At 43.2% G+C, this 25,480-nt stretch overlaps 1 protein-coding gene across 3 annotated transcripts in view; it reads left to right on the forward strand.

Annotated features, from left to right (window-relative positions):
* The window catches only part of LOC139532053 (cadherin-18-like), a 382,969-nt gene that overhangs the window by 130,329 nt on the left and 227,160 nt on the right, over positions 1-25,480 (forward strand). The window contains exon 1 of one of the 3 annotated variants that reach the window (XM_071329165.1): positions 20,442-20,684. The exons of 1 other annotated variant lie outside the window; for it this stretch is intronic. The gene's annotated coding sequence lies outside the window, so the exon portion shown is untranslated. Of the gene's footprint in view, positions 1-20,441; positions 20,685-25,480 lie in introns of those variants that run through there. One more of the 3 variants, XM_071329164.1, reaches the window with a different exon arrangement.

A 25,480-nucleotide genomic window follows, 5' to 3' on the forward strand; every position in this document is an offset into this window, starting at 1 on the left:
CATTCCCGTCTCCTTCGGTCCTACCTCACAGTAGAAGCATCAGACAAGGTTTTACAGACAGTTGACATCTAGTGGAGGCCTTAGGAAGTGCTAAATAATCCATATCCCACTGTGTATTCGATAGGGGCTGAGTTCAAAAACTACAAACCTCAGATTTCCCAATTCCTGGTTGGATTTTTTTCTCAGGTTTTTGCCTGCCATATGAGTTATGTTATACTCACAGACATTATTCAAACCGTTTTAGAGTGTTTTCTATCTAATACTAATAATAATATGCATATAATAGCATCTGGGACTGAGTAGGAGGAGGTTTACTCTGGGCACGCTATTCATCCAAAAGTGAAAATGCTGCCCCCTATCCCAAAGAAGTTTTAACACACTTCTCAGGACGAGTACGGGGAGCTGACTCAGGTGGCATTAAACTAATTACACGCTCCTTAGATCCACTGTCGTGCATCTTCCACCAACTTAACAACTCTCTCCTCCCTTTATCCTCCAATACCTCCATCGACAACGATTACCAGCTGCCTCTAATTGGGAATCATACAAAATCACCAACATAGAAAAAGAAACCTAGAACCCCACATAGAAATAATAACTAGACTAAACCCCCAGTCACGCCCTGACCTACTCCACCATAGAAAATAAGGACTCTCTATGGTTAGGACGTGACACTGTTGCTGCACTATACGTCCTATCCGATTATGTTTAGCCAACACCCCATTACTTTCACCATTATCTGTTTTCCTCTCACAGGAACACCTTCTAGAGCTTGAGCACATGTAAAACAATACGTTTAAAAGGTACTCTACATGCCATGATTTTGACTTTCATTCAAGCCTTGTTTTTTGATCTGTTTATTATGTAATGTAAATAATAGAGAATTTATGAATGACAACAACCTTTCATTGCAGTCAGGTTTCTTTATTTACTTTCAACAACAGAAAATAATATTATAATCTTATTATAATCATAATTTTCAGTATCGTCAGACCTAACAGTTGACTTCTGAGGACGTAGCGCCATAGTCTGCCCTGTGGCATTCTGCAATGAATAGATGGCAGACATGGTATAGGCCAGGATGGTCCACCATGCAAACAGGCTGTTCTGGGACCTGTCTGCATCTTCTGGTGAACTATTGAAAACAGTACAATGATATAGCAAATTAAGATGCATTATGTATTTTGATGACAAAACAAAGTAGCCTACACACCTGTGGAAGTTTGACGCTTTTAAGGTCCAACTCCAGCTCCAACTGACAGGATGAATACCCTGTGCTTTTTTCCCCTTCTTTTTTTAAGGGGAAGGGGTTGGGCTCTAGACAATTATATCAGCCAATCAGGGCTGTATATGTAAATACATTCAAATATGTATCCTCATGCCCACACAGTCAGATTCAGAATTTCAGTGTCCCAAGGAAGCTCAGGGAAATAAATTATTACAAATATGTTTTGTAGTTATATTCATAGACATGTAGGGATTATTTAAAAATGTTTCCTAGAACGACTGTATAGGGGCTTTAAGAAAACGACAAATGTGAATTCTACATGTTAAAAGGTATGGACTAAATTCTTCATACAGGATCCATCAGAGGTTCCAGACGCCATCAGATATCTAGTCTCGCATACAGCTTTTATTATGGATGATTTAATGGCCTTGTGGTTAGTGTGTCTTCACCCCCCCCCCCCCTCCCCCATCCCGAAATCCTGATTTAGATTTAATCTGCAGTTAAACCACTTGGACCCAGTATTGATTGCCTGAAAGATTCAAAGGACACAGTGAGTCACTGGCAGAGATTCCATCATCACATAATAACAATAAACATGATTTAATGTTATGAATTGAGAATTTTAAATGAGTCAATAGTGAAGAAATGGAACATTCATATTCAGTTGGCCAGTATTCCTTATCATTATTCAGCTTTTGTTTTGAAGTCAAAGAAAGATTCTGAGAAATCAGAATACGATGTGTAACTCAGGTTGTGTCTACACTTCACACTTACAGTACATGCGACTTCTTCTATCAGAATACGAAGATCGCATTGAAAAGACTGGTTTAGACTCACAAAAGTTGCTTTGTGGTCTGATTGTGTTCAGATCTGGCTGACCACTTCAGGGATCCATTGTGTGTGGATTTCTGCTCAGTCTGGACACAATCAGGCTAATGAAAGGACGTACAGTGGGCGACGTCATCAGCACACATTGACGTCATCAGCACACAAGTCTCCAGAATACGTGTGTTTATTGGACCGAAAGGCACCTTTTTGTTGGAGGAAATACATGTTTTCTGACCTCATAAATGCTAGCCAGCTAACTAATATTTAGAAGAAAAAAAACATTGTTTGGCTAGCGTTATGCTAACCCGTTTGCAATCCCTTTAGCATTGTTTGTTAGCTTGCTGGCAAGCTACATACGTTACCTGGCTAGTTAGCTACAGTAATTAGCTACTGCCATCAGTTGTTGTGTTATTATCCTATTTTGCCTATTCCATCATTTGTAGAATGCATAAAGGTATTTGAATGTAGCGCAGGGGAAAGGGAATCCAGACACACTGTGGACACGGTAACATTTAAATGTAGGTGTAGATGCATGATGCGTTCGGAATTCCATGATCAGAACTTTAGGAACGGAATACTAACGTTACATGAACTGTCAAGTTTAGACACGACCTCAGTAGCTCAACAATGACACCAACTACAATGAGTGGAATGTTAGCTAAACAGACCAATACCGAGGCAACTAACTTAATGGGATTCCACATAAAGATTCCTTTCTCGTGATGTCACAAGTCAAGGCATGTCCTACATGCTTCCTGCATCCTGCAATGTTATCCAACAGCACTATTCCTCAAGTAGCTAGAAGCCATGGCAACTGTTCTTGGGAGGTTCAATCGAGTTCCTTATGTATCATTTGGCAGAGTGACATAAACAGCACCATTCGTTCCCTTAATCATCCATCTATGCTGAAAATAATATGATAGGAAGATCCTTTTTTCCCCCTTTCCATTTTCCCTGAATGCATCCCAAATTGCACCCTATTAAGTATATAGTGTACTACTTTTGACCAGAGATCCATGGCCCTGGTCAAAGGTAAAGGGAATAGGGTGTCATTTGGCACACAAGCACTGTCTACCTCAATTATCTAGATGAAACCCATCACTCTCTGGCTGTCATGTGTGATAGCCATCACTGTTGATTGGGACCAGTGGAGTTACACACACACACACACACACACACACACACACACACACACACACACACACACACACACACACACACACACACACACACACACACACACACACACACACACACACACACACACACACACACACACACACACACACACACACACACACACACACACACACACACACACACACACACACACACACACACACACACACACACACACACACACACACACACACACACACACACACACACACACACACACACACACACACACACACACACACACACACACACACACACACACACACACACACACACACACACACACACACACACACACACACACACACACACACACACACACACACACACACACACACACACACACACACACACACACACACACACACACACACACACACACACACACACACACACACACACACACACACACACACACACACACACACACACACACACACACACACACACACACACACACACACACACACACACACACACACACACACACACACACACACACACACACACACACACACACACACACACACACACACACACACACACACACACACACACACACACACACACACACACACACACACACACACACACACACACACACACACACACACACACACACACACACACACACACACACACACACACACACACACACACACACACACACACACACACACACACACACACACACACACACACACACACACACACACACACACACACACACACACACACACACACACACACACACACACACACACACACACACACACACACACACACACACACACACACACACACACACACTGTGCATAAGACAGCTCACATCTCTGTGGCTCCAAGAGTCTAGCGTTAACTCCCTGATGACTGTCAATGACCCTAAATCTCCCATATCCTAATACTATACTGTCAAACCCATCCCTACAACCCACTATCAGTTAATTCATATTTCTGATATGCTCGTAACCTGTCCATTACTAAGATTACAGCTTATTAGCTTTATTTTTTAGAGCAGAAGTAATATTAAGGTTTTCAGTTGGGCTCAAACCTAACTGTCTATGAACTACATCCAGATTCACTTCATTGTTCCCAAAAAAATGAGTTCAGAAGTGCATTCACGTGGCTATTTTGCAAATCTGAGTCAAAAAATCTTCATCCCCATTGGAAGGGAAAGAAAGAAAACAAGATTTCAAAAAGGGTGAAAAACACATCCTGGCCATCAGCAATAATTGTTATTTCTCAATATATAGCCTAGAGTAACTCTGATCAAGGTTAGCAAAATATTTTTGAAGGGGAATAATGGTGTCCTGCTAAGGCAACCTTTGACCCCTAGTAAAGCCTTAAGGTAGAATGTGAATGTGTGCAACCATCCGAGCGTGACTGATTATTGCATATTAGAGATATGCAAGGTCAATGCAGAACTTTAATGGAACCTCTGTATGTGAATTGTAGGCTACTGGATTTCAAGCAGTGGTGGGCCGTCAGGGCCTGCAAGGCCTTCTCTGCTGGCCTAAACATCATCAGAATATAATTTTTCCCCAGAGTAAGAGTTATACTCTTCATTTCATAGCTTTCCTCTTGGTTGCACTGCTTCCAGCCCCAGGTTGAGATTTGGAGGGCTGGTCTTTATGTTAGATCTTTTATCCAATCATATTCAGCCATCATGTGTTGCCAGGGGTCTAAAATCTGCCCTCAGGCCTTCAGAATCAACAGTGCGGGCGCTTGTAGCTTAAAGTGAATGGAAATTAAAATTTTGTGTCAACCAATCAGCTTTAGAGTTGGCTATTGTACGCCTGCTGGCTGGCTCCAGTGTTACACAGGAGCCAGCTAGCAGGCGTAGTGCGTCCACGTCTTTTGATTGGATTACCAATATTGAGAGGCAGGTCCTATGGGCAGGTCTATGCAGATCTAGGAAACTGAATTTGATAAACGAATTAATTCGCGTTCTACTAAGCTGTTTTTTCAACCCACAATGGCGGAAGGAGGAGAAGATATCGATTTGGTCGAGGATATAATTATAACGCCATTCTCAAGACGAACTTTTCAAGAAAAGTTAGACATTGTAAGGAGAGGTCGCCCGACGCCACAAAGCCTGTCACAGACGGGAAAGGGGTTCGTTCGCTCGCCACTTTCAAAGTTTCAACTACGAGCGCTGTCAATGGCTCACAGGGTCCGAGAAGCACTGCAAACTGTACTGCTGGGAATGCCTATTATTTGCAAGTGATCGATTTGGTGTTTGGAGCCACACTGGCTTTGCAAACTTGAGTTGTCTGTTAAACACTGTTTACCCAAAAATGTCAATTTGTCAATTTCAAGGTGACGCAACGCCTGGTTATACTGCGTTTCTGTCTAAATGTATAGTGTCTAGAGCCATGGCATAATGATGGTAATAAGAGGTGGATTAATTCGGGTGGGACTGTGTAGTACCTCACTGAAGGCCTAGGCCCCAGGCCCACGGCACGCCACTGATTTCAAGACTTAATTAATCATAAGCCATCAATATCAAGATTTGACCAATCGTAAAAAATGTAATGGCCTTTCAAATGTATTAATTAAATAATTATAAACATTATTTGAGTAGCAAGTTTAATGTTTAAGGGTTTTGGACTATGTTAAATCATTCCACGTCCCATTTTTGATGGAGTAATCTAGTTCTACTAATAAATAAGAGGAAACCCATAACTAGCCTAATGATATTGTTGCACTCACTTTGTCTAGGGGCCCTAAGCCTAGTTACAGAATCTGTAACCTGAATTAATGTGTGCATTTATGAAATCAGTGTTAAATAAATTAGCTTACATTTGCATAGACGCTGTTTCATCCTTTCCTATACTTAAATTGCCCTTGCCTAACGATTGCGTCTGAAGTTGGGCTTACAACTAGGTTATCCTCACCAATAGGCGATAGTTCTCCTGCATAATATGAGTACAGCGACTGCAATTTCATGGCATTGCGTTAGTGTTACTACTTGTCTTTTTCGGCTGGTGGAACTCCTGTAGAACCATGCCAAGATAAAGCATACAGGGTAAAAAAGATCAATGAAAAATGTCGAGCAAGGAAAACATTAAGACGTTGGCACAACACGGAAGTGTGACATCACGAAGAGGCGTCAAGAATTACAGACAAAAGACTACAATTTACCTACATTTTAAAACAATAACATGTAGTGTGGGTGTGTATGCATCTATCAGCTGCAACTTAACTAGGTCATTCTTTGCAGCACTTGACCATATGACTGGACAATAATCAAGATAACATCAAACTAGAGTCTTCAGGACTTGCTTTGTGGAGTGTGGTGTCCAAAAAGCAGAGCATCTCTTTATTAACAATTTAATCAATATATTTTGGCCATGACAGTTTACAATCTAACACCAAGTCATTTAGTCTCCTCAACTTGCTCAACAGCCACACCGTCCATTACCAGATTCAGTTGAGGTCTAGAACTGATTTTTAACAAATACAATGCTCTTAGTTTTATAGATGTTCAGGACCAGTTTATTACCGACCACGCATTCTAAAACAGACTGCAACTCCTTGTTACAGTGATTTCACTAGCTGTGGTTATTGACGTGTATAGGGTTGAATCATCAGCATACATGGACACTCAGGCTTTGTTTAATGCCAGTGGCAGGTCATTGGTAAAAATAGAAAAGAGTAGAGGGTGAAGAGAGCTGCCCTGTGGTACACCATCCTTTACATGTTTAACATTAGAGAAGCTTTCATTCAAGAAAACCATATGTGTTATATTAGATAGATAGCTCTGTATCCACGATATAGCAGTTTGCTAAGATCTGGAAGCAAGCTAATAGGTTGGCTGTTAGAACCAGTTAAGGCTTATTTAACCTTCTTGGGTAGCGAAATGACTTTGGCTTCCATCCAGACTTCAGGACAAACACTTTCCTCTAATGTCAGATTAAAGATATGACAGATAGGAGTGGCTATGGAGTCTGCTACTATCCTCAGTAGCTTTCCATCTAAGTTTGTTAATGCCAGGAGGTTTGTCATAATTGATCGATAACAACAATTGTCACACCTCTCCCACACTAACAAAAACATGTAACTTACAATGCTTTTCTTTCATTATTTTGTTATGCATGTATACAATGGCTCACTGTTTGTTCTTGGCATTTCCTGCCAAAATTGACCCACTTTGGCAATGAAGAAATCATTGAAATAATTGGCCACATCAAATGGTTTTGTGATGAATAAGTCATCTGATTTGATGAAAGATGGAGTTGAATTTGTCTTTCTAACCATAATTGTATTTAATGTACTCAAAGGTTTTTCCCATCATTCTTCATATCATTCATCTTGGCTTCATAATATAGTTTCTTCTTCTGTTTGTTGAGTTTAGTCACACAATTTCTCAATTTGAAGTTAGCCAGCCAGTCAGATGTGCAGACACTCCTTTCGCCCCCTCTCTTTCAACCATACAGTTGTTCAATTCCTCATCAATCCATGGAGCCTTGACAATTCTAACAGTCAGTTTCTTAACAGCTGCATGTTTATCAATAATTGGAATAAGCAATTTCATAAATTCATCAAGTGCAGCGACTGGATGCTCCTTATTAATCACATCAAATAAGCAAATATTTTTAACATCCCATCCTCCACATAAGTCACAGCACAAAACATGTGGGATCTCTTATACACTATTTTAGGCCCATCTTTTTTCTTTTTTTTCTTCTTGGAAATAGCCACTATATTGTGATCACTGCATCCAATAGAACAAAGTTCTACAGTATTAGTAAACATGTGATCAATGCATGTGCGATATATAGTTCCTGTAGTGTTTGTAAACTCCCTGGTAGGTTGATTAATAACCTGAATCAGATTATAGGCACTGGTTACAGCTCCCTCTTCAAATCAAATCAAATCAAATATGATTTGTCACATGTGCCAAATACAACAGATGTAGACCTGAAATGCTTACTTACAAGCCCTTTTTAATTTGTTTTACCCTTATTTAACTTCTTAGTGATCCCTTCCCGCGCCAATCCCGTTAACGGGATTAATTTGACAACACCCAGTGAAATAGCAGCACGCAAAATTCAAAAACAGAAATACTCATAATAATAATTCATAAATCATACAAGTGTTATACATGGGTTTAAATACGAACTTCTTGTTAATCCAGCCACAGTGTCAGATTTCAAAAAGGCTATACGGCGAAAGCAAACCATGCTATTATCTGAGGATAGCATCCCATCAAACATACACATGAAATCAAAATGTCCATTAATTTGGCACGTTTGATTGAGAAAATACACCGGCTCCAACTCCCGCAACATGACTACAAAGTATCTAATATAGTTACCTGTAAACTTGATCCAAACATTTCAAACAACTTTCCTAATCCATTTTTAGGTATTTTTAAACGTAAATAATCGATCAAATTTAAGACGGAATAAACTGTGTTCAATACCGGAGGAAAACAAAGTGGAGCGGGCTTCCAGGTCGTGCGCCTCAACCACAACAGTACACTTCACTTGACCCTCGTTCTGGACAGCCCTACTTCTTCATTTCTCAAAGGAAAAACATCAACCAATTTCTAAAGATTGTTGACATCTAGTGGAAGCGATAGGAACTGCAAGCAACTGCTTTAGAATTCTAGATTTCCATTGAAAAGAGAGTGACCTCAAATACATTTCTTGGATAGTTTGTCCTCGAGGTTTCGCCTGACAGATAAGTTATATTATACCCACAGACATGATTCAAACAGTTTTAGAAACTTCAGAATGTTTTCTATCCAAATCTACTAATAATATGCATATCCTAGCTTCGGGGCCTGAGTAGCAGGGAGTTTACTTTGGGCACACTTTTCATCCGGACGTGAAAATAGTTCCCCCTAGCCTTAAGAGGTTTTTAACTAGGTAAATCAGTTAAGAAGAAATCTTATTTTCAATGACGGCCTAGGAACAGTGGGTAAACTGCCTTGTTCATGGGCAGAATGACATATTTTGACCTTGTCAATTTTGGGATTCGATCTTGCAACCTTCCGGTTACTAGTCCAATGCTCTAACCACTAGGCTATCTGCCACTGCTTAAACTTCTTATGGCTGCAGGAGCAGTATTGAGTAGCTTGGAGGAAAGGTGCACAGAGGTGCCCATATTAAACTGCCTGCTCCTCAGTCCCAGTTGATAATATATGCATAGTATTATTCATATTGGATAGAAAACACTCTGACGTTTCTAAAACTATTTGAATGATGTCTGTGAGTATAACATAACTCATATGGCAGGCAAAAACCTGAGAAAAAATCCAAACAGGAAGTGGGAATTCTGAGGTATGTCGACTTTCAACCAAGACCCTATTGAATACACAGATATGGATGAGTTTGCACTTCCTGCGGCTTCCACTAGATGTCAACCGTCTGTAGAACCTTGTCTGATGCCTCTACTGTGAAGTGGGGCCGAAGGAGACAGTAATTAGTTAGGTCTATCATGACCTGACCATGCTCTGACCATGCGCGTTCACATGAGAGGGAGCTCTGTTCCATCACACATCTGAAGTCAATGTAATTCTCCGGTTGGAACGTTACTGAAGATTTATGTTAAAAACATTCTAAAGATTGATTCAATACATCGTTTGACATGTTTCTACTGATTGTTACGGAACTTTTTGACATTTCGTCTGCTTTTAGTGAACGCGCATCCTGACTTTGGATTTGTTTACCAAACACGCTAACAAAAATAGCTATTAGGACATAAATTATGGACATTACGAACATTTCTTGTGGAAGTGGGAGTCCTGGGAGTGCATTCCGATGAAGATCAGCAAAGGTAAGTGAAGATTTATAATGCTTTTCATGAGATTTGTTGACTGCACAATTTGTCTGGTAACTGTATGGCTTCCTTTTGTGGCTGAACACTGTTCTCAGATTATTGAATATTGTGCTTTTGCCATAAAGCTTTTGAAATCTGACACAGTGGTTGCATTAAGAACAAGTGTATCTTTCTATGTACAAGTGTATTCTATGTAAAACATGTATCTTTCATCAAAGTTTATGATGAGTATTTATGTTATTTGATGTGGCTCTCTTCAATTTCTCTGGATATTTTGGAGGCATTTCTGAATATGGCGCCAATGTAAACTGAGGTTTTTGGATATAAATATGAACTTTATCGAACAAAACATATATGTATTGTGTAAAATGAAGTCCTATGAGTGTCATCTGATGAAGATCATCAAAGGTTAGTGATTAATTGTATCTCTATTTCTGATTTTTGTGACTCCTGTCTTTGGCTGGAAAAATGACTGTGTTTGTCTGTGATTTTGCGGTGACCTAACATAATCATTTGTGGTGCTTTCGCTGTAAAGCCTTTTTGAAATCGGACACTGTGCTGGGATTAACAACAAGATTACCTTTAAAATGGTATAAGACATGTATGTTTGAGGAATTTTAATTATGAGATTTCTGTTGTTTGAATTTGGCGCCCTGCACTTTCACTGGCTGTTGTCATATCATCCCGTTAACGGGATTGCAGCCATAAGAAGTTTTAACCAACAATGCAGTTTTAAGAAAATACAAAAAATTTTTAGTTAAGAATAACAAATAATTAAAGACCAGCAGTAAATAACAATAGCGGGCCTATAAACAGGGGGTACCGGTACAGAGTCAATGTCCACGAGCACCGGTGTCGAGGTTATAAAGGTAATATGTACGTGTAGGTAGAGTTATTAAAGTGACTATCCATAGATAATTACAGAGAGTAGCATCAGCGTAGAAGGGTGGGGAGGTGGGGGGCAATGCAAATAGTCTGGGTAGCCATTTGATTTGCTGTTCATGAGTCTTATGGCTTCGGGTAGAAGCTGTTTAGAAGCCTCTTGGACCTAGACTTGGTGCTCCGGTACCGCTTGCCATGCGGTAGCAGAGCGAACAGTCTATGAGTATGGTGGCTGGAGTCTTTGACAATTTTTAGGGCCTTCCTCTGACACCGCCTGGTATAGAGGTCCTGGATGGCATGAAGCTTCGCCCCAGTGATGTACTGGGCCGTACGCACTTCCCTCTGTAGTGCCTTGCGGTCGGAGGCCAAGCATTTGACATACCAGGCAGTGATGCAACCGGTCAGGATGCTCTCGATGGTGCAGCTGTAAAACCTTTTGAGGATCTGAAGACCCATGGCAAATCTTTTCAGTCTCCTGAGAGGGAAAAGGTTTTGTCGTGCCCTCTTCACGACTGTCTTGGTGTGATTGAACCATGTTAGTTTGTTGGTACTGTGGACGCCAATGAACTTGAGTCTCTCAACCTGCTCCACTACAGCCCAGTCGATGAGAATGAGGGTGTGCTCGGTCCTCCTTTTCCTGTAGTCCGCAATCATCTCCTTTGTCTTGATCACGCTCAGGGAGAGGTTGTTGTCCTGGCACCACACGGTCAGGTCTCTGACCTCCTCCCTATAGGCTGTCTCATCATTGTTGGTGATCAGGCCTACCACTGATGTGTCATCGGCAAACTTGATGGTGTTGGAGTCGTGCATGGCCGTGCAGTCATGAGTGAACAGGGAGAACCGGAGGGGACTGAGCAGGCACCCCTGACGTGCCCCCGTTTTGAGGATCAGCATGGCGGATGTGTTGTTACCTACCCTTACCAGCTGGGACCGGCCCGTCAGGAAGTCCAGGATCCAGTTGCAGGGGGAGGTGTTTAGTCCCAGGATCCTTAGCATAGTGATGAGCTTTGAGTGCGCTATGGTGTTGAATGCTGAGCTGTAGTCAATGAATAGCATTCTCACATAGGTGTTCCTTTTGTCCAGGTGTGAAAGACCAGTGTGGAGTGCAATAGACATTGCATCATCTGTGGATCTGTTGGCGGTATGCAAATTGGAGTGGGTCTAGGGTTTCTGGGATGATGGTGTTGATGTGAGCCATGACCAGCCTTTCAAAGCATTTCATGGCTGTAGACCTGAGTGCTACGGGTCGGTAGGCAGTTAGGCAGGTTACCTTAGTATTCTTGGGCACAGGGACTATGGTGGTATGCTTGAAACATGTAGGTACTACAGAATATGTCAGGGAGAGGTTGAAAATGTCAGTGCCAGTTGGTCAGCGCATGCTCTGAGTACACGTCCTGGTAATCCTTCTGGCCCTGCGGCCTTGTGAATGATGACCTGTTTAAAGGTCTTACTCACATCGACTGCAGAGAGCGTGATCACACAGTTGGCCGGAACAGCGGATGCTGTCATGCATGTTTCAATTTTACTTTCCTCAAAGCGAGCATAGAAGTTATTTAGCTCATCTGGAAGGCTCATGTCACTGGGCAGCTCTTGGCTGTGCCTCCCTTTGTAGTCTGTAATAGTTTGCAAGCCCTGCCACATCCGACAAGCGTTGTACTATTCGATCTTAGTCCTGTATTGATGCTTTGCCTGTTTGAAAGTTAGTCGGAGGGCATAGCGGGATTTCTTATAAGTGTCCCGCTCCTTGAAAGCGACGGCTCTACTCTTTAGCTCAGTGCGAATGTTGCCTGTAATCCAAGGCTTCTGGTTGGGGTATGTACGTACGGTCACTGTTGGGACGACATCATCGATGCATTTGTTGATGAAGCAAGTGAGTGATGTGGTGTACTCCACAATGCCATCGGAAGAATCCCGGAACATATTCCAGTCTGTGTTAGCAAAACCGTCCTGTAGTTTATCATCTGCTTCATCTGACCATTTTTTATAGACCGAGTCACTGGTGCTTCCTGTTTTAATTTTTGCTTGTAAGCAGGAATCAGGAGGATAGAATTATGGTCAGATTTTCCAAATGGAGGACGAGGGAGAGCTTTGTACGCATCTATGTGTGTGTAGTAAAGGTGGTCTAGAGTTTGTTTTCATTCTGTTTGCGCATTTAACCTTTCTAGCTCAGGGGTTCCGCTAGCGGAACACCCACAACATTCCACTGAAAAGGCAGCGCGCGAAATTTAAAAATATTTTTTTAGAAATATTTAACTTTCACACATTAACAAGTCCAATACAGCAAATGAAAGATAAACATCTTGTTAATCTACCCATGGTGTCCGATTTCGAAAATGATTTACAGTGAAAGCACAACATATGATTATGTTAGGTCAGAGCCAAGTCACAAACAGGAGTAGGCCAACAATAGGAGTTAGAAAAAGCAGAAATATAGTTAAAATGAATCACTAACCTTTGATTATCTTCATCAGATGACAGTCATAGAACATCATGTTATACATGTATTGTGTGTTTTGTTCGATAATGTGCATATATATATAAAACAAATCTCAGTTTACATTGGCGCGTTACGTGCAGTAATGTTTTGATTCCAAAACATCCGGTGATTTTGCAGAAATACTCATAATAAACATTGATAAAAGATGCAAGTGTTATTCACAGAATTAAAGATACATTTATCCTCTATGCAACCGCTGTGTCAGATTTTTTTTTTAACTTTACGTAAAAATAATAATCTGAGAACGGCGCTCAGAGCACAATCCAGCCATAGAAATAGCCGCCATTTTGGCGTCAACAGAAGCTACAAAAACACTATGAATATTCACTTACCTTCGAATAACTTCATCAGAAGGCACTCCCAGGATTCCCAGTTCGACAATAAATTACTGATTTGTTCCATAAAGTTCCATAAAGCCCATTATTTAGCCACTTGTTGTTAGCATGTTCAGCCCAGTAATCCATTTTCATGACGCACGAGCAATCCCTCCAGACAAAAACTCAAAAAGTTCCGTTACAGGTCGTAGAAACAAGTCAAATGATGTATGCAATCCATATTTAGGATGTTTTTAACATTTTTCATCAATAAGGATCCAACCGGAGAATTTCATTGTCTGAAGAAAGAGCATTGGAACGAGAGCACTCTCTCTCGTGAGCGCGCACAATGAGACCGAGAATTTCTGCAGACCACTCTGTAAAATAGCTCCTATGAGCCACTCCTTTATAGTAGAATCATATAACCAGAATCTAAAGACGGTGACATCTAGTGGAAGCCCTAGGAAGTGTTTGCTCATCCATAACTAAAAGGGATATCATTTGGCACTGTTTTGTAAATTGAGTTCTCACTTCCTGTTTGGATTTCTTCTCAGGTTTTTGTCTGCCATATGAGTTATGTTATACTTACAGGCATAATTCAAACAGTTTTAGAAACGTCAGAGTGTTTTTTATACAATAGTAATAATAATATGCATCTATTACCTTCTGGGACAGAGTAGGAGGGAATTCAGTTTGGGCACGCAATTCGTCCAAAGTGAAAATGCTGCCCCCTGTCCCGAAGAAGTTTTAACATGCTGATAGAAATTAGATATAACTGATTTAAGTTTCCCTGCATTAACCTCTTGAGAATACAGGGGGTGCTATTTTCGCATTAGCATAATTTGCTCTACAGATTAAACTGCCTCTTATTCAATTATTGCTCTTACTATATGCATATAAATAATACCATTGGAAAGAAAACAATCCCTAGTTTCTAAAACCGTTTCAATTTTGTCTCTGAGTGATACAGAAGTCATTCCACAGCACTTTCCATGACCAAGAACATAAAATCAAGATGTGTTATGCTGGCTTCAAAGCTCTGCCTATATATGGTCGTGCCCCCTATGACCAGAAACACACTTCATTCGCCTTCCTCTGGTTGTCAAGAGGACGTCAGAGGAGAAATTCTTTGTTTATCTGGGACTGACGTGAAATAGGACCCATTTCTTTGGCGTGACCGACAACTTCCGGTTTGCTGAATCGCTCGAATTTGAGCTGCGTTTGTGTACTGTTTTGCTGACGTTATGTATGCAAACTATCTCCGTGTCGAATTTTGTTTGATACATGTGACCATATCATCGTAATGTATGTTTTTTCAATATAGTTTAATCAGATTATTTGAATTTTTCCGGGAGTTTTGCGGTGTTCCGTTGTCGGATTGTATTTACGTTTGAGAAATCCGTGCCACTCGACCGGTACCTGTGCTAAATGGAGTGGGCAAGGAAGAATTCTGAACGGAACCAACGACTCATCTTGACAAAGGACACTTTGATCAACATTCTGATGAAAGATCAGCCATAGTAAGACCCAATTTACGATGTTATATCATATCTGTTGTGCATGTGAACTGGACGTGGGCGCCTAGCCGAATCTGCCTGGTAAAAATATCGTGTCCTTCGCTAACGTGGTTAGCTAATAGATTTACATATTGTGTCTTCCCTGTAAAACATTTTAAAAATCTGAAATGGTGGCTTTATTCACAAGGCCTGTATCTTTCATCTGGTGTCTTGGACTTGTGATTTAATGATATTTAGATGCTACAAGTTACTTGTGACGCTATGCTAGCTATGCTACTCAGTGGGGTGAGTTGGGGGGTGCTACCGGATCAGGGTTGGTGACTCGTGAGAAGTTAAAGCCCCCGGCCACTTGGAGCGCTGCCTGTGGATGAGAGGTTTCCTGTTTGCTTATGGCGGTATACAGGTCATTGATTGTGATTTTAGTGCCAGCATCAGTCTGTGATGGTATGTACACAGCTACGAAAAATACAGATGAAAACTCTCCAGGTAGATAGTGTGGTCTACAGCTTATCATGAGATACTCAGGCGAGCAAAACCTTGAGACTTCCTTAGATATCGTGCACCAGCTGTTGTTTACAAATATACATAGGCCCCCACCCTGTGTCTTACCAGAGGCTGCTGTTCTAGCCTTTCGATAGAGTGTATAACCCGCCAGCTGTTTGTTATTAATTTCGTTCAGCCACAACTCGGTGAAACATAAGATATTACAGTTTTTAATGTCGCATTGGTAGGACATACGTGCTTTCAGTTCGTCCCATTTATTTTCCAGAAATTGAATGTTAGCTAGGGTACAGATGGCAAAGGCAGATTAGCTACTCGACGCCTGTTCCTCACACGGCTCCCCGATATCTTACCGCGAAATCTCTGTTTCTTTCTCCAGCGAATGACCGGGATGAGGGCCTATTCGGGTGTTTGGAGTATATCCTTCCCGTCTGACTCATTAAAGAATTTCTTTTTGTCCATTTCGAGGTGAGTAATCGCTGTTCTTATGTCCAGAAGCTCTAAGAGAAGGTAGCAGCATCATTATGTACAAAATAAGTGACAAACAATACAAAAAAACTGCACAGTTTGATAAAAAACAATAAAACGGCTGCCACCCTTTCTCCTGCAACGGTACCAATTGAGCGGACCGCTTGATGAAAACCAATCAATATTAAGGTATCCAAGAAAGTAGACCTCTACTGACTGTTAGCCCTCGGTGGCCTATGTCTCTGAATTTATACAGCAACACCTCCCCCATAGGCATTCCTGTCTCTTCTGTAGATGTTATATCCTTGTATTGCTACTGCTGTATCATCAAAGGAATTATCTTAGTGAGTCTCAGAAATTGCAAATATATTCATGTTATCTGATGTTAGCAAGTTATTGATTTCATGAAATTTATTTCGAAGACTACATATAAACTCAGCAAAAAAAGAAATTCCGCTTTTTCAGGACCCTGTCATTCAAAGATAATTCGTAAAATTCCAAATAACTTCACAGATCTTCATTGTAAAGGGTTTAAACACTGTTTTCCATGCTTGTTCAATGAACCATACACAATTAATGAACATGCACCTGTGGAACTGTCGTTAAGACACTAACAGCTTACAGACGGTAGGAAACTAAGGTCACAGTTATGAAAACGTAGGACACTGAAGAGGCCTTTCTACTCACTCTGAAAAACACCAACCTTTATCGTCAAAGGAATGAGCGTTACACCGAGGCCTGTACTATGGAGCGGGATCGATTTGGAGTTGGAAAATCCGTCATGGTCTGGGGCGGTGTGTCATAGCATCATCGGACTGGGCTTGTTGTCTTTGCAGGCAGTTGACAGTTAGAGGACGTTTCTTTTTTTGCTGAGTTTGTTAACATGGGCAATGTTTTGCTCTTTCCTGTGTTGCTCGTCAGAGATAGACATCATATGAAAAAGAACATACAAAGCAATGACACAAAAAATACATTATTTATTAGTCAATTGGTGTGTGTAAGTGTGTGTGTGCTGCTGGGTTGAAGCAATGAACCCACAGGTTTGGCTCTCATCCCTTCCAGGCTTTTGGAAGGTAGGGTGGACAATGAGCCTTTCATAGTGGATGTAAGCAATATCCTCATGCGCTCCGGCAGATTTCATGCCTGGGACACATTCTTTCCTCTTTTGGAGCACAGCTTCAGGATAGTCCTTGTTGAGGAAGATGTACGTTCCTCTCAAGTTCTTGGCTCTTTCAAGAACAGTTACCTGGTCCTTGAACCTCAGGTACTTGAACACTATCGTGGGCCTGTCACCTGGGCCGGTGGTGGGTTTTCCAGTCCTGTGGGTGCACTCCCCCTCAATCTTCCTGAGGTCCATCTTCAGGTTCTCAGTGATACTTTCCCTCCAGGTCTTATGTGGAGATTCAGCAATTTCGTCCGCAACGTTTTTCCGCCTTGATTGTCCCCCGAGATAATCAGATTTCTCCGTCATTGTTATCATGGATTCACATGCATAACTGATGTCCTCTTAATGACTTGTTGTTCTGCTGTTAAACGCAAATGCAAACTGTTCTTCAGGTCATGTACCTCACAGGTCAAATTGTTAATTATTTTATTAGTTGACTCCACCAGTATTTGGACACTTGAAGCTATTTTCTTGTTATTGTAACAACTGCTTGTAGAAATCTTATTGTTCATTTAAGGATCTTTCACCTGTGATAGAGAGACACCGCTGTCTTCAACGGGACTCCCACTGGCTTCGGTCTTTGTCATGGTAGGAATGTAGGGTACACTGTTACTCCTTGCAGTTCCAGACAGGGCAGGTTGCAGGGCAGATGGAATCAGTAACAAACAGCAAGGATTCAAACAGTCACACTCCGGGAACAATCAGTGGTCCTAGCCGCAAGGCCTGTGGACTGTTTACAAGCTGCTATGTAAACGTGGCTAGCTTGATAGCTAGGCTAGCATCTGCCTCAACGAGGGAACAATTACCTATTTCTCTGGAAAAAAATAGACCTGCTATTGTTCCCTGTAATACAGTGAATGTCCCACATCTTAATGTGATGTTAAAGTGTATTTTGACAATTATTTGAAACTAAGTCAATTAATTCATAGTCATTTTCCAAAAGAAAGCCACAAGAAAGATACACCTTTCAATGCATGCCACCTTGATGTTTGTCCAACACCACATAAATTAGACGAGCTATGGGAGAAAAACAAATTATTTATTGCAGCCTGGTATTGTGCCTTCCTATAGCTCCACTGGAGCTGGAGCCCAGTGAGTTGGCCATTTGTTTGTGTCCCCAGCATGTCCCACGCACACACCCACCCAAACCACAAACCAGCAGCTTGAAATGAGATTCAGTCGACTGCTTAATCTCTCTGTTCTGCTTAGCTGTGATTAATTGACCGAAGTGTTTCTTATGGAGGGACCCATCACAGCCACTCACACAACCATCACATACCACATTAATACATGTTTGTGCACACTCGCTCACTCACTGTTTGAGCTAACAAAATGGCGGACAAGCCTCAAAGTCTGTAGCCAGGGCTTAAAAGCCCAATGAGCAGGCTTAAACCCTCAGTTTGAACAAAATTACAGTTTGTATTAATACATTTCTTTACAATAACAACCATACATAAACAAAAGACAAAAAACAGACGCACACACATTTCTACAAACAATTTTGTGATATAAAACTTTTACATTTCATGTATTTGAAAATGTCTACATTCGTTAGTTCAAAATAACAGTTTGTAATTTGACGTATTCAGAAAACAAAATGAACACGTTTAGTGTCTGTAAGGAAATGCTGTGGTTAAATGCTAACTCGGGGTCCTCACTCATTACAGTGTCAACGGTTTCGGAATGACACTATATCATTTGATTTTTATCATCTGTAATGTCTTCTCCTACAATTAGCCCAGTCGGTGAGATGATTTAGAGAGCTATCATTAAAGAGCTGTCAGTGAAATAGACATCACGGTGTGAAAGGACCCTTAGGCCAATACACCAGTATCCCTCAAAGACCCCTGGAGCATGTCATTAAGACCACAGCTCACTTCCCAGGGCTTAACAACCATGTTTGACTGCAACTAGGCAGCTTACTGACCCCCATCAATACACCACCAATAACCTTCATTCAGTTTCTATTATAACCAACCCAGTCACTAGATACTTGAAATTTGAAACAGAATGGATTGGGGTCGAGAATGGCTTAAATCCTCGCCCGAAGCAACCAAGCCATTTCAAACACACTGTAAGGTGGGGTTAATCTAAAAACAGTTTAAATACCTTACATGTGGATTTTTTTTTTTAAACACATAGCTTACCTTTCAGAAAGGTGTAGGTAGTAGTATGCAGATAAACTCTTTAGTACATTTGATAAATGAGAAACACTTGTCTGGTCTAGACTGAGAGAACTGGGTCTAGATGATAGATGAAGGAGCAGCACTGTGTAAAGGAGAGCATGTCCCTGTGACGTCTTCCTGTGAGCCCCTCTGTCTTTCAACATCCGTTTTCTCCTCCTGCCTCTCTCATCTTGGCCTGAGCCTCCCTCCTTGTCTCTGGAGTCTAATCTGTCTCTATATCAAGCACCCTCTTTAGTTAGAGACCTCCACCCCTCCACCTCATCCCTCCATCCCCTGTCCTTCTCCACTTTGCCACGTTGTCTATATTCTATTCCTCTCTTCCTGTCTACCTAATTGGTGGGTGAACACCACGAAGTAGCCCTCTCTCCAATGTCCCATGGTCCTGAAGGGCCTCTTCTCACTCGTTCTCTCTCCCACTGCCCATCTCCTCCACCTCCACCCCCATCCTTCTCTTTCACTCCTCTGTTCATTATTCATTAAGTTTCCCTTTGGAGCCAGTGAGAGCGAAAGCACTGCTGAACTCAGAGGCGGTCTCCACAGCTAGCCCTGGGGTAACTGAGAGATGGAATGGGTGTGTGTGTTTGCATTCGTGCGTGTGTTTGTTAGAAGGGGAGTGAATTTGGGGAGACAAATATGACTGAGAGAAGGAGAGATATGTGGATGAATATGGAGGTTAACATAGATAAATATAGCAAGAGACAGAGAGGGATATGAGGGTAATGTGAAAGACAGAGGGTGGTGCAAGCCTGACAGACATGTTCTAAGCCCTCAGTTTACCAGTCAGAGATCTCCTCCTCCTGGAGCTGCTGCAGTCGTAGTCAGGCGGGATTGGAGGATGGCTCATACTGTACACACATACACTCCCTCAATCCACCTCTCTCACACACACACATACACACACACACAGTGAGGGAGTCAGCGATAGAGAGAGAGAGAGGGCTCTCCGCTAGCCGGCCACTAAGCAATGCCCCAGAGAGACAGACAGAGGTAGAGAGATGGAAAAAGGGAGCGAGAAAAAGAGAAAGAAAATGGTGAGGAGTGCACAGAAAGTCCTGCTCAGTCCTCCTCACAAGCCGACAGCTGTCATACCTGTCAGAAGAAGTCCCACCAGGTATGGAAAATGTTTTAAGGTATGTGCGCGTGAGTGTGTGTGGATGTGTGTGTGAGAGAGAGAGAGAGAGAGAGAGAAAGAGAGAGAGAGAGAGAGAGAGAGATGAACAGAGCAAGGAGCGAGGGTGTTTATAGCAAGTAATGTTTTTGTGAGTGTGTGTGAGTGTGTGGATGTGTGTGTGTTAGAGAGAGAGGGAGGGAGTGGTAAAGAAAGCAAGGAGCGAGGGGGTTTATTGCGAGTCATTTCTTGGTGCTAATGACCGCACTTGCAGTCTCCGGTGGTGTGCATGTTGTAAGCCTTCTTCTCTATCCCTCACTGGAGTTAAAGATTGATGCTACTGCCACTGCTACAGCTGATGTAAGGGAGTGTGAGAGAGAGTGACTTTTGATATCTGATCCATCTGATGCATGGGCAGCGCTAGCTCCAGACAAATATAAATGCACTGCAGGAAAAGGGACTCCACTTCATTGATTTCTTATCCATTATTAGCAGAGGTCTTTCTCCGCATCAAATTTCATCTCTCTCTGAATTATTATTATTATTATTATTTATTTTTTGTTGAAAAAGAACAGCATACAGGCTCTTGTGTTGGAATGCATTGAAATGGGGAGAAATGTTTGACCGTTATTAAATGTTATGGAAAAACTACAGCACATTCGTAGCTGTATGGAAATAAATGCCATTGGAATACGATGGGTTGCTAGCCATGAAAAAACGCGAGTCAACTGTCGGATGTTGAGTTGTTCCTGAACCGGATTCTACCTCCTCAGACTCTGCTCAGTGTTTATGTTGTAATTGTTATCTCGGCCTAGAAAGGTGTGCTCAACTGCAGGAGGGGTGGCAGTGAAATGTTTTTAATATTTCCATTGGAGTGTGAGCTAATTTATGGGAGGCACTGTCGCTGTTGTCGTTTTTTTTTTTAAATGTTGTTGCTTTCACAACAGCCGTTGTCACGTTCCTGACCTGTTTTCTGTTAGTTTTTGTATGTGTTAGCTGGTCAGGACGTGAGTTTGGGTGGGCAGTCTATGTTTTCTGTTTCTATGTTGGTTTGGGTACCTAATATGGTTCTCAATTAGAGGCAGGTGGTTTTCATCTCCTCTGATTGAGAATCATATTAAGGTAGGTGGGGTCACATTGTTTGTTTGTGGGTGGTTGTCTCCTATGTTAGTGTCTGTCTATGTTGCACCATACTGGACTGTTTCGGTTTGTTTGTTCATTTTGTTCGTTCGGTTTTTATGTAGTCATTTCCCTGTTCGTGCGTTCTTCGTGTTACATGTAAGTTCTTACGTCCAGGTCTGTCTACATTCGTTTTGTTATTTTGTTAGTTAATTCAAGTATAGTTCGTTTTTTGTCTTCGTTGTTTTGTCGTGTCTAAATAAATATCATGTCTAAATATCACGCTGCGTCTTGGTTCAATCCATGCTCCTCCTCTTCGGATGAAGAGGAAGAGGAGAACCGTTACAGAACCACCCACCCAACCAGAACCAAGCAGCGGAAATTCGAGCAGCGGCCAAGTAAGCAGGACTCGTGGACTTGGGAGGAAGTATTGGAGGGAAAAGGACACTGGGCGCATATTGGGGAATATCGCCGCGCTCGTGAGGAGATGGAGGCAGCGAGAGCCCAAGAGCGTTGGTATGAGGAGGCAGCAAGGAGACGTGGCTGGAAGCCCGAGAAGAAACCCCAAAAATTTATTGGGGGGAGGGTAAGAGGTAGTGGGCCGAGGGCAGGTAGGAGACCTGCGCCCACTTCCCAGGCTTACCGTGGAGAGCGGGAGTACGGGCAGACACCGTGTTACGCAGTAGAGCGCACGGTGTCTCCTGTACGTGTGCATAGCCCGGGTGCGGGTTATTCCACCTCCCCGCACTGGTAGGGCTAGATTGAGCATTGAGCCAAGTGCCATGAAGCCGGCTCTACATATCTGGCCACCAGTGCGTCTCCTTGGGCCGGCTTATATGGCACCAGCCTTACGCATGGTGTCCCCGGTTCGCCTACATAGCCCGGTGCGGGTTATTCCACCTCCCCGCACTGGGTGGGCGACGGGGAGCATTCAACCAGGTAAGGTTGGGCAGGCTCAATGCTCAAGGGAGCCAGTACGCCTGCACGGTCCGGTATTTCCGGCGCTACCTCCCCGCCCCAGCCCAGCACCACCAGTGCCTACACCACGCACCAGGCTTCCAGTGCGTTTTCAGAGCCCTGTTCCTCCTCCACGCACTCTTCCTATGGTGCGTGTCTCCAGCCCAGTGCCTCCAGTTCCGGCACCATGCACTAAGCCACCTGTGCGTCTCCAGAGCCCTGTACACACTGTTCCTTCTCCCCGTACTCGTCCTGATGTGCGTGCCCGCAGCCCGGTGCCAACAGTGCCGGTACCACGCACCAGGTCTACAGTGCGCCTTATCCGGCCAGAGCCATCCGTCTCCCCAGCGCCATCTGAGCCATCCGTCTCCCTAGCGCCATCTGAGCCATCCGTCTCCCCAGCGCCATCTGAGCCATCCGTCTCCCCAGCGCCATCTGAGCCATCCGTCTCCCCAGCGCCATCTGAGCCATCCGTCTCCCCAGCGCCATCTGAGCCATCCGTCTCCCCAGCGCCATCTGAGCCATCCGTCTCCCCAGCGCCGTCTGAGCCATCCGTCTGTCCCGAGCCATTAGAGCCGCCCGTCTGTCCCGAGCCGTCAGAGCCGATAGTCAGTCAGGAGCCGCTAGAGCCATTCGTCAGACAGGATCTGCCAGAGCCGCCAACCAGACAGGATCTGCCAGAGCCGCCAACCAGACAGGATCTGCCAGAGCCGCCAACCAGACAGGATCTGCCAGAGCCGCCAACCAGACAGGATCTGCCAGAGCCGCCAGTGAGCCATGAGCGTCCAGAGCCGCCAGTGAGCCATGAGCGTCCAGAGCCATCAGCCAGCCATGAGCGTCCAGAGCCGTCAGCCAGCCATGAGCGTCCAGAGCCGTCAGCCAGCCATGAGCGTCCAGAGCCGTCAGCCAGCCATGAGCGTCCAGAGCCGTCAGCCAGCCATGAGCGTCCAGAGCCGTCAGCCAGCCATGAGCGTCCAGAGCCGTCAGCCAGCCCGGAGCTGCCAGTAAACCGGAACTGCCCCTCAGTCCAGAGCTGTCTCTCTGTCCGGAGCTGCCTTTCAGTCCGGAGTTGCTCCTCTATCCTGAGCTACCTCTCTATCCTGAACTACCTCTCTATCCTGAGCTACCTCTCTATCTCGACCTACCTCGCTGTCCTGAGCTACCTTGTCCCGGAGCTGTCCCTTATCTTGGTGTTGCCCCTTATATTAGGTGGGTGGAAAAAGAGGGTGGTCATTCTAAGGGGGAGATGTAAGCTGGGATTGACTATGGTGGGGTGAGGACCTCGCCCTGAGCCTGAGCCACCACCGTGGTCAGATGCCCACCCAGACCCTCCCCTAGACTTTTGGTGGTGCGTTCGGAGTACGCACCTTGAGGGGGGGGTTATGTCACGTTCCTGAACTGTTTTCTGTTAGTTTTTGTATGTGTTAGCTGGTCAGGACGTGAGTTTGGGTGGGCAGTCTATGTTTTCTGTTTCTATGTTGGTTTGGGTACCTAATATGGTTCTCAATTAGAGGCAGGTGGTTTTCATCTCCTCTGATTGAGAATCATATTAAGGTAGGTGTGGTCACATTGTTTGTTTGTGGGTGGTTGTCTCCTGTGTTAGTGTCTGTCTATGTTGCACCATACTGGACTGTTTCGGTTTGTTTGTTCATTTTGTTCGTTCGGTTTTTATGTAATCATTTCCCTGTTCGTGCGTTCTTCGTGTTACATGTAAGTTCTTACGTCCAGGTCTGTCTACATTCGTTTTGTTATTTTGTTAGTTAATTCAAGTATAGTTCGTTTTTTGTCTTCGTTGTTTTGTCGTGTCTAAATACATATCATGTCTAAATATCACGCTGCGTCTTGGTTCAATCCATGCTCCTCCTCTTCGGATGAAGAGGAAGAGGAGAACCGTTACAGCCGTTGAGCATCAAATCATTGCACTACATAATAACGCTGATGTAAAGCTTCTGTCAGAGTATTTCCACATTCCACATTAGGAACTGAATATCTGTATTCTGACCGGACAGTTCCAGCCCTCCATTGTGGTGTCGTTTCATTGTGTAACCTGGGCTGACTTTCACGTTGGTTTAGTGAGGATGGCTTTGGGAGTATGCTGTACTGGCTTTCATCACTTAAAATTCTGAAGGAATCAATCATTGAATGTGTGAGACAAACTGGACATCCAGGACTGGTTTCCCAGACACAGATTAAGCCTAATCATGTACTACACAACACTTTAAATGGAGAATCTCAATTGAGCATTCTTCTTAATCCAGGACTATAGGTTTAATCTGTGTCCAGGAAACAACCCCTAGAGGATAATGACAATTGCGTGATGACCTCTCATGATCCTTCTAAGCTACCTTAAGGGGATATAGGGCTTTTATTCTGAAAATAAGACCTTGGAAAATGATGAAAAGTCAGACTTGATGGCAGAACTAACCCCATCTCTTCCTGCAGTCTTGGACAGTGGCTCTGTTTAAGTCTGTGTTTGAAGCACAGACCTTGGTGTCAATATGACGGTCATTGATGAAGGGCACATGTGTCAAACTCATTCCACGCAGGTCCGAGTGCCTGCTGGTTTTTGCTCCTCCCTTGTACTTGATTGATTAATTAAGGTCACTGATTAGTAAGGAACTCCCCTCATCTGGTTATCTACAGTAGGTCTTAATTGGAAAAACAGCAGATACTGGGCCCTGTAAATGGTAGGCATTAGTCTTGTAATGGCTCAAGCTTGCTTTCTCTAGAGACATACCTGAA

The sequence above is a fragment of the Salvelinus alpinus genome, chromosome 10 (genome assembly GCF_045679555.1).
Source record: "Salvelinus alpinus chromosome 10, SLU_Salpinus.1, whole genome shotgun sequence".
In the NCBI taxonomy this organism is placed as follows: Eukaryota; Metazoa; Chordata; class Actinopteri; order Salmoniformes; family Salmonidae; genus Salvelinus; species Salvelinus alpinus.